The 16,417-nt window shown below is 38.8% G+C and overlaps 1 long non-coding RNA gene across 1 annotated transcript in view; it reads right to left on the reverse strand.

Annotated features, from left to right (window-relative positions):
* Positions 1 to 5,739: 5,739 nt before the first annotated feature.
* The window catches only part of LOC117286924, a 33,490-nt gene continuing 22,812 nt past the window's right edge, over positions 5,740 to 16,417 (reverse strand). The window contains exon 3 of the long non-coding RNA XR_004518072.1: positions 5,740 to 5,848. This is a non-coding gene — a long non-coding RNA (uncharacterized LOC117286924). The remainder of the gene's footprint in view (positions 5,849 to 16,417) is intronic.

Consider the following 16,417-nt stretch of genomic DNA (forward strand, 5'->3'; position numbering starts at 1 on the left):
TTGGCATTGCATTGAATTTGTATAGCAGTTTTGGTAGTATGGCCATTTTCACTATGTTGATTCTTCCTAGCCAGGAGCACGGGAACTAGCACAAAGAATCAACAAGTGGGATCTCATCTTATTAAAAAGCTTCTGCACTGCAAAAGAAACCATCAATAGAACTAAGACACAACCTACAATGTGGGAAAAAGTTTTTACCAGCTATTCCTCAGACAAAGGACTACTATCGAGAATATATAAAGAACTCAAAACAATCAGCCCCCTCAAATATTAAGACCCAATTCACAAATGGGCATCTGAAATGAACAGACATTTCTCAGACAAAGAAGTAAAGGCAGCAAGTAAATATATGAAAAATTGTTTCACATCACTGGTCATTCGAGAGATGCAGATGAAAACAACACTGAAATTCCATCTCACCCCACAAAGAATGGCTGCTATCAAGAAATCAACCAATAACAAATGTTGGCGGGGTTGTGGGGAGAAAGGAACCCTTCTCCATTGTTGGTGGGAGGGCAGACTGGTGCAACCACTATGGAAATCAATATGGAGATACCTCAAAGAGCTGAGACTAGAGGTTCCATTTGATCCAGCCATCCCTCTGCTGGGTATCTTTCCAAAAGAATTAAAAGAATCATATCACAGTGATATATGTGCACCCATGTTTATAGAGGCACAGTTTGTAATAGCTAAAACTTGGAAACAGCCCATTGGCCCATCAGTTGGAAACTGGATAAAGAAGATGTGGTTTTTCTACAAAATGGAATACTACTCAGCCGTAAAGAATGAGAAATTAGATTCATTCACAGGAAAATGGATACATATTGAGGCTATACTCCTAAGTGAAATAAATAAGTCACACATGTGTAAATACCAAATAGTTTCTCTGGTGTGAAAAACTATAATAGTAATAAGATCCTAATGAGATAATTGACCATGTGAAATAGGAAGAAAAGGGCTAAAGGTGTAAGGAAAAGGTAATAAGGGAAAAGAAAAAAATATGACAAAATGCAAAAATGGAAATAAAGTGTTTGTAAATGGGGAGGGGAGCAGGGGGTGGAGGGAGGGCAGGGACAAGGGGAAAAAATGAGAACCAAGACCTGTCATATAGAGGTACAAGATCCCAATAATGAACGTAATTGTACTGTATACCTTAAATGTACCAATAAACTCAATAAAAAAAAGAAAAAAATCAATGGCATTCTTCAATTTTTGGAACCCTCAGGTTGCAGAATATATAAATCTAGCACCTCCTCCAGTATGGGAGTGAGGGGCAGTTGTGTGCTTCAGGATTTGTACTTTTAATTAGATAAGCACCTTTCTTTCCCTTCAGGGTTTTGTGTAAACCCACCACTCTATAAACCCAGTGGCAGAATGTGCCATACTATAGTGTGGGGAACAAGACATATTCTTCATTCCTAAAAGGAGAACTCACAGTGCCTTTTGGTCTCAGCTGGGTCTAGCCAGTCCTATGCACCAGGCAGTAGAGACAGTTGAAAAGGAAACATCACATTCTCCCAACTATGTCAACACATTAATTCTATGAAACAACCCCAAAAAAGTGACATCAACCCCACCTAAACAGGTACAAGAACTTTATAGGGTTTTAATGATTTCCCAACATAAGTACTTCTCTTTGTTAACTCAGCTCAAAAAAATTATATGAAAACCACCAGAAAGCTAGAAATAATACAACCTAACATTTTATGTATGTACTCATTTATAAGAAGATGTATCATTTACTTTTGAAGGACTATATGTTTTTCTACCATATGTAAAAAGTCAAAATGATATTTTTATAGATAATATACCCTTTTGAGTGTTTATATTAAATTTTAAATTAACTCTCATATTTGTTTGTTTTCTCTTGCTATAACAAAATAGCTGAGGATGGGTAGTGTATAAAGAAAAAAGGTTTACATAGGTCACAGCTTTGGAATCTAAAAAAAGTCCAGAATCAAGTGGCTTCATCTTCTTGGCTTTTACCGAGGGCCTCATGATGGATGGGATCACAATGCTGGTTAAGCTTAATGGTCAACTTGATTGGCTTATGAGTTGCCTGAGGGACTGGTACAGTACACTTCTGGGCAGGTCACAGAAACATTGACATAGGGTACTAGATACGGGACCTGGTCCCTTCCTCTCTGGCACTGTTCTCCTGCTGTGCTTCCGCCAGGAACTAAGCAGCTTTACTCCTCCATGCCCTTCACTTTGATGTTCCTACCTTGGAGCCAGCAGACCATAGCCGGAATCCACTGGAACTATGAGTTACATAGACCTCTCTCCTCAGACAAAGGACTATTATCTAGAATATATAAAGAACTCAAAACAATCAGCCCCCCAAATATAAAGACCCAATTCAAAAATGGGCATCTGAAATGAACAGACATTTCTTAGACAAAAAAGTAAAAGCAGCAAGTAAATATATGAAAAAATGTTCCACATCACTGGTCATTCGAGAGATGCAGATGAAAACAACACTGAGATTCCACCTCACCCCACAAAGAATGGAACCAATAACAAGCTATATATATATCAAGAAATCAACCAATAATAAATGCTGGTGGGGTTGTGGGGAGAAAGGAGCCCTTCTCCATTGTTGGTGGGAGTGCAGACTGGTGCAACCACTATGGAAATCAATATGGACATACCTCAAAGAACTAGGATTAGAGGTTCCATTTGACCCAGCCATCCCTCTGCTGGGTATCTTTCCAAAAGAATTAAAAGAATCATACCACAGTGATATATGTGCACCCATGTTTATAGAGGCACAGTTTGTAATAGCTAAAACTTGGAAACAGCCCATTGGCCCATCAGTTGGAGATGGATAAAGAAGATGTTGTTTTTCTATAAAATGGAATACTACTCAGCCATAAAGAATGAGAAATTAGTCATTCACAGGAAAATGGATACATTTTGAGGATATACTCCTAAGTGAAATAAAGAAGCACACATGTGTAAATACCAAATAGTTTCTCTGGTGTGAAAAACTATAATAGTACACAAGATCCTAGTGGAATAATTAACAATGTGAAATTGGAAGAAAAGGGCTAAACATGTAGGGCAAGTGGGAAGGGTAGGGGAAAGGGAATAAGGCAAAAAAAAATTAGAAAATTAAAAAATGGAAATAAAGTGTTTGTAAATGGGAAGGAGAGGAGGGGTGAAGGGAGGGCAGGGACAAGGGGAAAAAATGAGAACCAAGATCTGTCATGTAAAGGTACAAGATCCCAATAATGAATGTAACTGTACTGTACACCTAAAATGTACCAATAAACTCAATAAAAAGAAAAAAATAAATTGTGAATGTTGGGTTATTTTTCCCCCAAACAAAAAAGCTAATATAAAGTAAGTGTGGAACAGATTACATGGTGATACAGGAATCCAGGTGGCTTCAGGGACCAGGACTGCTTTTCACATAACAATCCATTCTTGCAGCAACTAGCTGGGAGCCAAGAGAGCTACATTAATACCTTCTAAAAATCAGTGCCCCTGGGATTTTGATCAAGATTGCATTAAATCACTACAACAATTTTGGAAGTATGGCCATTTCCACTATATTGATTCTTAACCCAAGAGCAAAGGATATCTTTCCATTTTCTAATATTCTTTCTGTTCTCCTTTTTCAGAGAACTGAAGTGAGGTCTTTTTACTCCCTTCCTTTGAGTGATTACTATGTATTTCTTTCTCTTTTTTTATGTTATTGTAAAAGGTGTTGTTTCCCTAATTTCTCTCTCAGTGAGTTTGTTGTTTATGAAGAGGAAGGCTATTGACTTTTCAGTGTTGACTCTGTATCCAGCTACACTACTAAAATCAGTTATTAAATCTATAAGTCTTGTGGTTGAGTTTTTGAGGTCTTCTTTGTAGAGTATTACGTCATCTGCAAATAATGATAGTTTAATTTCTTCCTTTCTTGCCCTTATTCCTTTTATTTCTTTCTCTTGTCTAATTGCTCTGGCTAACATTTCCAGAACTATATTGAATAAAAGTGATGACAGTGGACATCCTTTTGTTGTTCCTGATTTTAGATGAAAGCTTTCAGTTTTTGTCCGCTTAGTGTGACACTGGCTGTTGGTTTGTCATAGATGACAACAAATTCAGGCAGGGATGTGGTAAAAAGGAACCCTTCTACACTGCTGGTGGGAGTGCAGACTGGTGCAATCATTGTGGAAATCAGTGTGGAGATTCCTCAAAAAACTATGATTAGAGGTCCCATTTGACCCAGCTATTCCTCTTCCAGGTATCTTCCCAAAAGAACTACAATCATTATACTATAACAATGTATGCACACCCATGTTTATAGCGACACAGTTTGTAATTGCTAAATCTTGGAAACAACACAAATGCCCATCAACCAATTAATGGATAAAGAAGATGTAGTTTTTCTATACAATGGAGTACTTCTCAGCCACAAAGAAAGATAAACTTGATACATTTATAGCTAAATGGATACACACTGGAGGTACACTCAAGTGAAATAAATCAGACACACACGTGAAAATGTCACAATTTCTCTCTAGTTTAAAAAATTGAAAATGTAAATTGGGACCAAAAGGCATAGTAGACGATATGAAATAAGAAAAAAATTGTCAATAGGAAGGGGAGCTAAAGAAGGAAGGGGGGAAAGGAAGGGAGGAAAAAGAAAAACATGAGAAAGGAAGGAAATAATGGAAACAGGAGTTTTGCAAATAAGAAAGGGGAAGATGAAGGGAGGAGAGGTGACATGGGAAAAACGGAATGCAGGTACACCGTGTAAAGGTACAAATTCGCGATGACGAATGTGACCATCATGTAAATCTGAATGTATCAATAAAATGAAAAGTAGAAAAAGCAGTGCCCCCCCACGGCCTCACTACCTTCCACTCAGCCCAACTTCTCAAAGTTTATACTATCTCAACAGTGCCACACAGGGAACCAAGCTTCTCATAGACATACCTTCGGGGGCCACACTCAAATCAAATCCAAACCATACCAACCATGGTTTGCATCAAATGTGATCTTATGAACACATAACCATTTTACAGTGTGACGGTGAAGCAGTTGATTCTTGGTATAGTGCTTGGTTCACGCTGAGCCTATTTCTTGATTGGAAATATGGAACCATCTACCTTATTAGAGACAGAGCAAAACATAAAGGACAATATACTCAAAGCTTAAGGACAGGTAGTACATCTCAATTATTATCTCTTCTCAGTGTTGTAACTTTTTGTCTTTCATCCAAATTAATTTCACTCAAAGTTTCATTCAGACTTTCTTGAAATTGTCAAAGAAAAATGTTCTCACCAGGAAATAACACAATAAACCTTCTTTATAATTATCATTCATTCCAAGAGTATACTGTTTTCAGGGATCTGCTTCTTTATAGCAGGTCCAAGTTGTATTATTTAACGCCAAAAACTGTTCTATCAACTTATTCTTCCTTATTCTAGATCATTAGCAACACTTGGCAGAAAAGACTTGAGAGTGACTATGCCCTAGCTTCCTGGATACTGCTTTAAGCCTTAATCTTGGAAAAAATTTCCTCAGACTTTAGCTAACCAAAGCAGCGTCCCCAACTCCCGCTATCCCACCTGACTTAGGAGGTGCAACACTGAATGATCAAAGAAATCACACCCACCACTGGCTGTTAGCCATCCCATTGCCTTTCAGCCCAAAGTAGTTAGCTTTCTCATGGCTAGGACACAGTACCCAATACCCACACTTAAAGGAGAAGAGGTTTAATTCAGCTCACAGTTTCTGGGGATTCAGTCCATGGTCAGCTGCTCCAGAGCAGAAACATCATGGCAGAATGGTGTAGCACAGCAAAGATGGTTAGTTCATGGTGGATGGAGAAGAAAAGGGGAGCAGCATCCTAGATGAAAGTGAGAGGGACCAGATATAATACCCAAGGCCATGTCCCCATGACCCATCCAGACACACCCAGAAGTGTGCACCATCGGTTTCCAAGCCAAGCAAGATAAAGCACTCAAGCTTACACACCACATAGACTTTCTTTCTGAAATGCTGTAATTTTCAACATTTCTGTAACTGTTACAAAGCTCACAAATTCATATGCTTTGTTCTACAATGTTGCTCCCTCTAGTGCTGAGTTAAGACACTGGATATTCATGAAACTTAAAATTTACCTAATAGAAAAAGAAAATGCGAAATAATGATAATATTTCCATACTAAAATTATTTCTGCACATAGGCGTCTATCCAACGGCAAGCATGGCACTGTCTCTTAATAAGCACTCTTCAAACCAAACTGCTAAGAGAACATACAGAATGAAAAAAGAAATTATTAAGACTCTTCCTATTTAAAATTTTTAAATTTAAAATGTGATTTTTTGAGCAACTTTTTTTGGTTTTTATTTCTTATTAGTACATCTTTGCCGCACATAGTGATTACATTCTTTGTGAGGACTCGGTACATGTACCTAACAAGTGTCAATTCTTTTTTCATCTTCTTTCCATCTCCTCCCTTACCTTTCCATCTCTTAATCCCCTTCCCATTTGAAAAAGATCTCTCTCCCTACTTGTTACTATCTTTTATTTCCCTCTTTATTTATATTTTGAGTTTATCACATAAGAGAAATTACACAATATTTAAGCTGTTTTGTCTGATTTGTTTCATTTAACATTATGGTCTCGAGGTACATCCATTTTCCTACAACTTATTCAAGTTTATTCTTCTTCGTGGCAGAGTAGTACTGCACTGTATATATAAATGCTTTTATAGTGGCTTTAGAAACATTTTCTCACCAAGAAACATTGACTAGCTATAAAAAAGGAAGTAACTATTTCATTTTTCCAAAGGAGGAGGTATGTCATTCAACTGCACATAGAAAGAACCAACTTAGCAGTTTCCAACTTAGCAGCAATGCTGAAGTTAAGAAGATATGCCCATGTATTTCTGAGGAATTCTTCAGCATGTCAAAGATAGAACAATCTTTTAGTGTGGGTGATAGCTGCTAGCAAAGCTTACAGTACTGATGAGACCTCCCAATGAGTGTCCCCCTGAGCTCTCCTCTCAGTTAACCACCTGCTTCTTGTCTTGTCTCCCAGGGTCCCCTAAATCAGCAGCACCACCCTTGAGTTGACTGCACTGTATTCTGATCACAGACTCAGTGGGGATCCTCCCCACAGCCCTCACTTCCAATGGGGAGCAGGACTCTGCCCTTGGAGTAACAGTGATAAGAAGGGTCATGCCCAACCTCTTGGCATGAGAGGTCGTATGTTCAATACATTATCAGACACTGTATGCTTTCTGTGGTACTGGGGATTGAACCCAGAACCTTCGCACTGACCTACATCCCCAGCCCTCTTTCTTTTTTATTTTAAGACAGTATTTCATAGTCTCCAACTTTCCCAGGCTGGGCTCCAACTTTCAGTCTTCCTGAATCAGCCTGCCAGAGTACTGGGGTTGCAGCTTTATGCCTATATATATATTAAAAGCATTTTACTGATTTCCTAACACAATTTACAGAAAGTGAAGTTTCACGAAATCACCTTCGCTCATGGGAAAATATAGATACCTCCCTAATTTTCAACTATACCCTCGAAGACCATGCTAGACCGTTGAAGTAGGAGAAAAATTAAACTTGTGCTTGTTCATGGGTTGTCAATCATTGAGAAAAATATGGGTCTAATTTAGAAGACCCTGTTAAAGACTTGCAAGGCTTTGATGTAATATTTTATTAGACTATAAAAATAATAATTCAAAAATATGCAACCCAGCTACCAAAAAAGTAATTTCAAAATAATTTTCTTTGCACTTATTTCACAATGTGATGTTTACATACAGCCTTTCTCTTATTTTCCACCTCTTTTCACCTATTCCATAGTGTTTCATAGCATTGGTTCCGCTCCTATCTCTTCCTTCTTGATTGCACAAATTTAAGGAATCCATGTACCAAAGGCAGAACTATCCTCAGAGGATGAAGAAGAGAAAATTTCGGAAGCTGGCACCCTGAAGGTGAGCAAGAGTAAAAGGTGAGAATAGATTTATGTTAAAATGTTTTGATCCACCATATAAACGTGTGTGTGACGGGGCTGGAAATTGAAAAAGGGGATGAAGCAGTTTCGTCTCACCCACCTTTGAAGGAACAAAACACGTCTGGTCTTATCACTCATTGCAAGTTTAAATGAGGCTTAAGGAGACTCTTGCTGCCTCTCTCAATCCCAGAAGTAAACAGCTCATTCTTAACTTTCTCCGCAATATGTGCGGATTCCTTCGATATGTGCGAGACACAGAATAGGCAGAAGCCATTCATTTGCACGGGCAGTTGGTTTCCAGTTAGGAAATTGTATTATCAGTCTATTCACGGGAGTATGCAAAAGACAGAATTGAAGCATCAAGAGGGTATCTACCTTTCAGGACAGTAATCTATAAAGAAGAACTAGATAATATTATCTCGTGCTTTAAGTATCACAAAATTTCACAGTGGAGGTGCAGATGTTTAGGAACTGGCATACTCCTCTGTGCCTCACTGTGATCAAACCTGATCAGTTCACATCTCATCAAAAGCACTTGAAAGGTTGCGGGTTTAACTATTATACTAATTCATCCCCAAAGACTTTGTTTTATTAATGTTCCATCGTATATATTTTTAAACTCAAAGTTTTCCCTGTGTAGTACAAGCATAAGGGATTCTAAACTTCTAGGCATGGAAGAATAGCGTTTGGAAGAGGTAGTTTTTCAAGCATCCTTTCACAGAACGTCATGGATGTGTGTCTTGGCGAATTCAACTTGTCCATAGCACAGGAGAAAGAATCTTCCCCATGACTACTTTTAGGGTTCTGCTTAAAATTCTTCTGCCAGTTCCTTATAACTTCTGATTTTTGAAATCACTTGACACAACCAAAAGAAGGAACACGTGTCAGTCTGGATTGGGTCCCCCTACATTTATTCACCCTAGCACAGAAGCTTAATTGCCAAGTTTATCGGAAAAATGGAGCCCACGCCTGAGACAGTGGCTCCCTGGTGGCCCAGGTCCCCGCAGAGGCCCAAGGGTTTCCCACCCACCATGCTTCCAAATGCCTTACATCTTTATTTTAAGCCACAGGAAGAAGGAAGTGACAGAAAGGCCAAAGGACACACACCAGCTGTGTTTTATGAAAATTTCCCAGAATTTACACAGTTCTACTTCTTTGACAATGCCCAACATGATCAAGGCCAAAAAAAAAAAAAAAGAAAGATGCTGGGTCAAAACAGGCTATGGTCTCTGTAGCAGAAGATGATGATGACACAGCTTGAAAAGACACGTTTGTCCTTATCCACCGGAGGAGTCAGACAAAACAGCAGTAGCGTGAGCACCATACTCACCTTTCCTTAACGCAGAAGGGTGAACAATGAACACCTTTCCTTTATCCCAGCACAATAATAGGAAAGGATGCCACTCACAAATCTATGACAGGATGGGCTTATGCTAGGTTCTCATTCCTCCTTCCAAAAAACAAAGTGTTTTGTTAAAATTATACATTAGGAATTTTCAGAATCTGATTGTGCCTATTTCTTTAGCCTCCTTTTCCTCATCCCCCCCGCTGCCTTTCCAACCCATTTATTCTTCCACATGAATTTGAGAGTCATTTTTAAATTTTAAAAAATTTGGATTTCAAAATTTCACTTCCATGTTTTTAAATGGATTAAAAACAAACCTTGGCTCAGGGCACAACTCTTATTTGTTCTTGCATGACCTTGCTTCTATCTACTTAGCTAGTAATTTTTTAAATAATAAAAACCATCACTTGCAAACCCACCACTCAAAACAAAAGCTAGAACTTTAACAATAACCCATCCTCACGCTTGCCCACCCCACACAGTTACATTTCAAATTATGCTGAACGACAGTCTTTTACTTTATATAATTTCATTTATTCAAGTCTCATAGTTCCAAGAACTTTATGGCAACAGAATGAAGATACTTCCAATCTTATTTTATCAACCACATTGCAAGAAGGCTGGGAGATGCTTCCTAGGGCCAAAGAGATCTGAGAATGAGAGAATTGATAACGGCTGTCTTTAAAGCCAATTATGACACCGCAGGGCCAATTCATGCCCAGTTTGGTCACCTGGCTCAGCCACTGCCAAACGACCAAAGACACACTGGTTCCAGGCAGGGTTACTGGCCTGCTATGCCACTTCGAAAATTGCTGAAAATGTCTACCTGATTCATCGATGTCTCCCAGTTTGAGATTTCAATTCTCCCACTCAGAGAGCAGTTAGAGAAGGTGCTTTGTTTTGTTCTGTTTTGTTTTGTTCTTAGAAACCAACTTAATCTATGATCTTGACACATCACTTCCATGTCCTTTCAACTAGTCAAGCTTGCATGGCTTTTGCTGGGGGTTGTATGATTTATTCTTTGGTGTCATATCCTACATTGTTTAAATTTGCTTCGAGTCACACTGGTTCAGTTATATCAGAATGCATTATTTTTTCTTTCCATGGAGACTTGTTCTTCTTGAAAATGAAAGCTTTGTGTTAAAGATTATTGTTTCTGCTATAGATTTATAAGTCTTTCTCTGCATTTTAATTAGGTTATTCCATGTATATTTTTTATTTATGCATTTTCAGTACTGGGGATCGAACTCAGGACCTTGTGCTTGTGAGGCTGGAGTGGTGCCACTGAGCTAAATCCCTGGCCCCATGTGTGCTGTATTTACAAAACCTTGTGCATGCTGTGCACTATTTCTACCACTAGAATAGAGAATGACAATGGCTACAAAATTTTATACACATATATACATAAATTTGGAGCATTATTATTATTGCAACAATAAATTCAAAAAAATTTAGGCATAAGCTTGTTCATTTCATTTAAACTGTGATTGTTTATGCTTCTCATGTTTTGAAACAATGGTATATGGAGAATCTGAGGAACATAAAAGTCCCTAATCAGCTTGACTGAATAGATAAAGTTTTTATATTTATTTTATAGAAAGAGACCTGACTTCAAGAGCCAGATCTGCTAAAGATAAAATGGATTCTTAAATTCCAAAATGCTGTTTACCAATCCCAAGGCAAGTCCGGCAAACTCTGACAATGGATTTATACTATGACTTACAGCAAACAGTAGTTAGAGGATATGGCACAAAGAAAGCCAGCAACCAGAAAGGAAGGCAAGGTGGGGGTGAGGAAAAGATGTCAGAAGCCCAATTCAAGGATTCTTCCTTTTATCTAGATTGAAGTTTTTAGTTTTGTGGTTTGCTTTGCTTTCTTGTGCTTCGCTTTGGCTTTTGGTCTTACTGGAGATTGAATCCAGAGCTTTTGCCCTGAGATGCAACTCCAGATGCCCCTCACCATTTTTTAAATTTTTACTTTGAGACAGGGTCTTGTGAAGTCACTAAGTTACCCAAGCTCAGCTCAAACTTTGAATCCTCCTGTTTCAGGCCCCCAAAGTGCAGGATCACAGATCTTTGCAATCACACTCAACAGGACTGAAATTTTTAAAACTGTGCTTGAGAAGTGAACAAGCCTAAGGAGGTCAATAAATTTCCCTTTTGATGCTCTAGAAGGATGGAAATGAATGTCATTTACCACTGTGAGAGTTACTGCAGAGGAAATGAAGGTGAAGCAATCCTCAGTACTGTTTCCCTACAAAGAGAAAGTACACTGGTGTGCGTGATGTTTCTGACATTTGAGAAATACAGGGCAGGTAATGACAGTAAGAACATGGCAATTAGGTGTCACACTCAATTGACACTTTGTCCAAAAATTAAAGGGTGAGTGATAGAACTTGGCAAGTGCAAGTCAGGTCTGCAAGCCAGAGGACCCCTTTGTAGTATACAAAAAGTTGGTCCTCCGTAGTCAGTAGAGAAGAAAGCTGAGCACTAAGTCCAGCACTTAACAAAGCCTGTGGAACTCCGAGTTCTACACTATGCCTGCTGCACCAAGATCAGGTCTTATGTGTGTAAGAATGGATCCCAACAAATAGAATGGGGATATGTAAAATTTTCAAGTCCACAGATTCCCCTACCTGGTGAGCCTCCAAAGTCATTATCTCCTTCCTATTAAAGTGTAAGCTCCTCCTTACTTAAAGGTTGTTCCCCCGCAGTGGAGTATGAGTTACAACGAGGATCTACCCACACTTTCCCTCCTGGGCACTCAGCTAGCATATGCTGTAATATCCTGATAAAGGAGAAAGGGGCTCTATCCAAAAGGAGCCGTAGAATCTATACAGCACCTCCTGGCTGGAGCTGGGAGCATTCAAGTGGAACTGGATTCTAAGGGTGCAAGATAGAGAGGGATAGAACACAATTTTGAATAAGCAAGAGCATTCTCTCCTGACATATATGGTTAAACCTACCAAAGACCTAAGGGTGTGGTATAAGCCTGATGCTACGATGCTTCCTAAAGTATATGAAAAGTGATTGCCCACACTGCATGAGGTAGAAATAGATTTAGAAGAAACTGTACTTAAGGTAATATGTAAATGGGTTCCTATAAAAGTAATAAAGTCCATGCAACAGGAGTAATTGAAACTTATTAAATATGAATAATATCATCATTTGCATCACAACTGGTTTGGGTTTGTCACCAAGACTTAAAGTTCTATGAATCAGAGACTCGTGTGTTTTGCACTGCAGTCTATACCCAGTCCTTAAGAGAGATCAATAGATTCCTAATACATATGCGCTAAACAGATCAACAAAGGAATGTAATTAAGAAAAATTACATGTCAAACAAAAGACAGATCATAAAGAGATGAGCCAGGTACTTGTATCTTTGCATTGTCTTTACAGCTCTGAGGTTCTAATTTCTTACTTTTAATTCCACAAAGAATTTTTAGAGTGTCAGACAACATCTCAGAGCCTCTACAGACACTAAGCCTTCTTCCTTTGCCATTTGTGGAACTCGTGTACCTTGGATGCACTACCATAGTGTGGCTTTTAAATGGCCCTTAAGTCTTTGCACACCTTGATGAGCCTGAGGAGGGCTCTTGTTGGTAGAAAGTCATCAAGAACCTAATCTAAGAAGAGCACATCGCCAGAAGGATCTATGATAATCCCCTTCTTTCAATTCATCTTTTGGTGCTTGGAAATGTTAAAATTTTACATCAGTGGTCATGGGAAGTTGCCAAAGTTTTAGGCCATGAATGGTGGATAACAAAGACAAAGGACAGGAGAGGGATGCTAGTTATCACTCGGTGTATCCTCTTCGAGCTCCATTGAGCAAAGGTTGTTCGTTTTGCCACAATTCTGTGGCAGTAAAGACTCTGATGAAAGCGAAGACTAAATATGAAAAGCTCCTTCCATCTCAGGAAACATCCTGGGAAAACGCAATTAGAGGAGTAAGTGGAGGGGCTCATTTCAGAATAACTGCAATGTTCCTAGGCATTCATTGCTATTCTTAGCAAAAGCCGCTGTGAAAAGCATATTCTTCCCCTCACACTCTGCTCCACAAAACAAGGCTTAAGTTAACTGAACAGATTTTAAAATCTGTAATCACAATTATTTTCACATTGTTGGTTTGTGTTCCATTACATGAGTTCTCATTATATTCTCCATGTGAAAAAAAAAAATCACTGTTTCTGCTACCGTGGGAATGTCACATTGCTTAAAACGGATGTTAATGACAATTTGATTAGAATAAAATGTCCAAAGAGTCAAAAGTGACTGTGGGAAAGAGTGTTAATATCTTTGGGGTTAGAAAAATATATCAATGTCGTATTAACACAGTAGGAGGACTAATGTCAAAATGCTTCCTTTGGTTATTTACTCATGTGAAACAGATTTGTAAGCTAATTCCAAAGGTTTCTATACTCTGGAGACATTTTCCTAAACAATCGGTTTTGGAAATTGTCTGGGGACAGACAGTGGCACATTTTTCCTAGTTACCTCACACGATTTCTCCGCACCTTCCCCTACATCTAGTACTAGAGTCTACTTCCTACAGCCTGAGCATGAAGACGAGAAGGAGAAATCAAGGCGAAACTGAAGAAATACTTGCTAAGGACCTACACTTTGTTTTGTCCTCCAGAATGTCAGCCATCTATCCAGGCAGGATATGATGGCTTGAGACTGTCACTTGTTCGTTCCACATCAGCTCAGTGTCATGGAGGTTTTATTGAGACGTCAGTTTTGATCTTTGCTTGACAGTCATAGACTTATTTTCTTAAACTGTCTTCTCACCTCCTGAGCCAGCTTCTCTCCAAGATGATACTTTTTCGCACCTTGTGTCTGTGCCTCTTTATCCTCAGCATGGCTTGTGGACAGAGGAGAAAGTGGCCACAGCAGAATCCCTGATTTTATTTCTGAAAAACAGAAATCTTGAGAATGTCTTATATACAGGTACCAACTCCCCACAATGAATGTTATCATTATGTATTAGAAACATGCACTGACAAAAAAAAAGAAATATTTTTTAAAATTTACACTGTAACGCTTTCCCCCTTCCCCGATTAGCCTCTATTCGTGAAATTCTTAGCTCTGCTTAATCATTATTTTTGCCTACTTTGTTATTTGTTGGGGAAGTGAGATTCTAGGCCACTTCATCTTGATGCTATTTTGACTTGCGAGTGTTCCTGCCTTGCTTTCTGCACATGAGAAATCTCAATGCAACTTTGTGTGGAGGCTTAAATGGGAGACACAGAAAGAACTACAAGGCACAGATAATTTATCGAAACAGATGTTCTTCTTGAGTAAGATGACAAACTGGGCTTACCACTTAAATCTTGTTCATCATTGCTTTTTACATAGGAGGAGAATAATAGAAAGATGAGATGCTAGAATGGTTAGCACTCACCACTCTTACCACTTCAGGAACACATTTTGGTGTATGCGATTCAAATTTATATTATATAAACAAAGGAAAATAAAAATACAAGCACTTAACACTTGAGCTTAGGCAATGAACAGTCAGTCAATTATCAACTTTAGCTCTTTTCTTTAAAGCCATAGAAAAATTATTCAACACACTCTCTGGCAACTTAGCTTGTTGATTTTTTTTTAACTACATAGAATTAGAGTCGGATGCATAACTTAAAACTCTGATTTGCACACATAATAGCGGGGAGAGAGAGAAAGAGAGAGAGGAAGGCACCAAGAGATAGACACAGAGAAAGAGAGATTTTTGAACTAGGAATAAAAGAAAGCCTTTATCAAATTGTTTTGCTTTCTTAAAAGATGAAATATAGAGGCTAAGGATATAGTACAATGGTATAACACTTGCCTATCCTGCTAGTTTGAACCAGGAAGGAGGGAAGCAAGAAAAAAGAAAAGAAGAGAAAAGAAAGACAGGGAGATTCTAGCCAAATTTCTTTATTTAATATTTTATTTTAAATTAAATTGATTATTTTTATTTATAAATAAGACACTAGAATTCGACATTACTGTGGAGTGCCCGTAAAGTTTATATACGCACACGTACGCCAAACAGTATGGTAAGGGCTGCTGCTCAGCGTCATCCAACTGAAAGGCAGGGATCTGCAATACCAGAAGCATCTCACTGAAGCCTAGTAACAGTGTGTGCCAAGTTTCCTCTTGGGCAGTACCGTCGGTGAGCCACGGTTGACGGGTGAGCTCTAAACTGCTCCACGAATCACGGACCAGGAACAACACATTTCACTGTTGTGAGACCAACCGCTTCAGATTCCGAGGTTTTAAGAAATGTCATCACGGCAGATGAGAAACGATCTATAGCTCTGATACTAAGGCCCAGGTTCAGAGATCTGCATGGGAATTACCCAGCTCTCCTCATGCAACAAAAGTGCATCCTCCAGCAAGATCCTACATCAAGGAGATGTTGGTTGATGTTCTTTGACGCTGATGGAATTGTACAAATCGAATTTGTACTCAAGAATACTACAGTGAGCTCTGAACACTGGAAGGGCCCGTTAGAGCATTTAAGTAACAATATACACAAAAAATAGCCTGAGAAATGGGCAAACTGTTTTATCGTCCACCAGGGCAACGCTCCATGTCACACAGCTCTTCTGGTACCTCAGTTTCCATCGAATTAAAACATTAGAGCGTGTCCTCATCCACCTTACTCACAGGATCCAACAACGAGCAACTTCTGGCTCTTCCCTAAAACCAAAATGATGGTGAAAGGTACATATTTTGAATCAGTGCAGAACAGCGAGGCAGCAGAAAAGCACAATTAAAGACACTCATGAAAAAGTCTTCCAGAACCACTTCAAAAAGTGGCAAGAACAGGATAAATGTGTTCACAGCAAGGGGGCAGGGGCTAATGACGCTGTGTCTTTTACTATATTCAATTTTGTTCAATTTAAACATGCGTGGTATTTTTAATCACAGTTCATATACTGTACAATAATGTGCAAGCAGGTTAGAATTTCTTGTTTAACGACAGGCAAAACAGTACACATAGGGCCTGGGATTTAGCTCAGTGGTTCTGGTGCCTGCCTCACAAGCACAAGGACTGGAGTTCCATCCCCAGTACAAAAAAAAAAAAAAAAAAAAAAAAAAAAAAAAAAAA

This window comes from Fukomys damarensis, unplaced genomic scaffold (genome assembly GCF_012274545.1).
Source record: "Fukomys damarensis isolate Sample0158 unplaced genomic scaffold, DMR_v1.0_HiC HiC_scaffold_19, whole genome shotgun sequence".
NCBI lineage: Eukaryota > Metazoa > Chordata > Mammalia > Rodentia > Bathyergidae > Fukomys > Fukomys damarensis.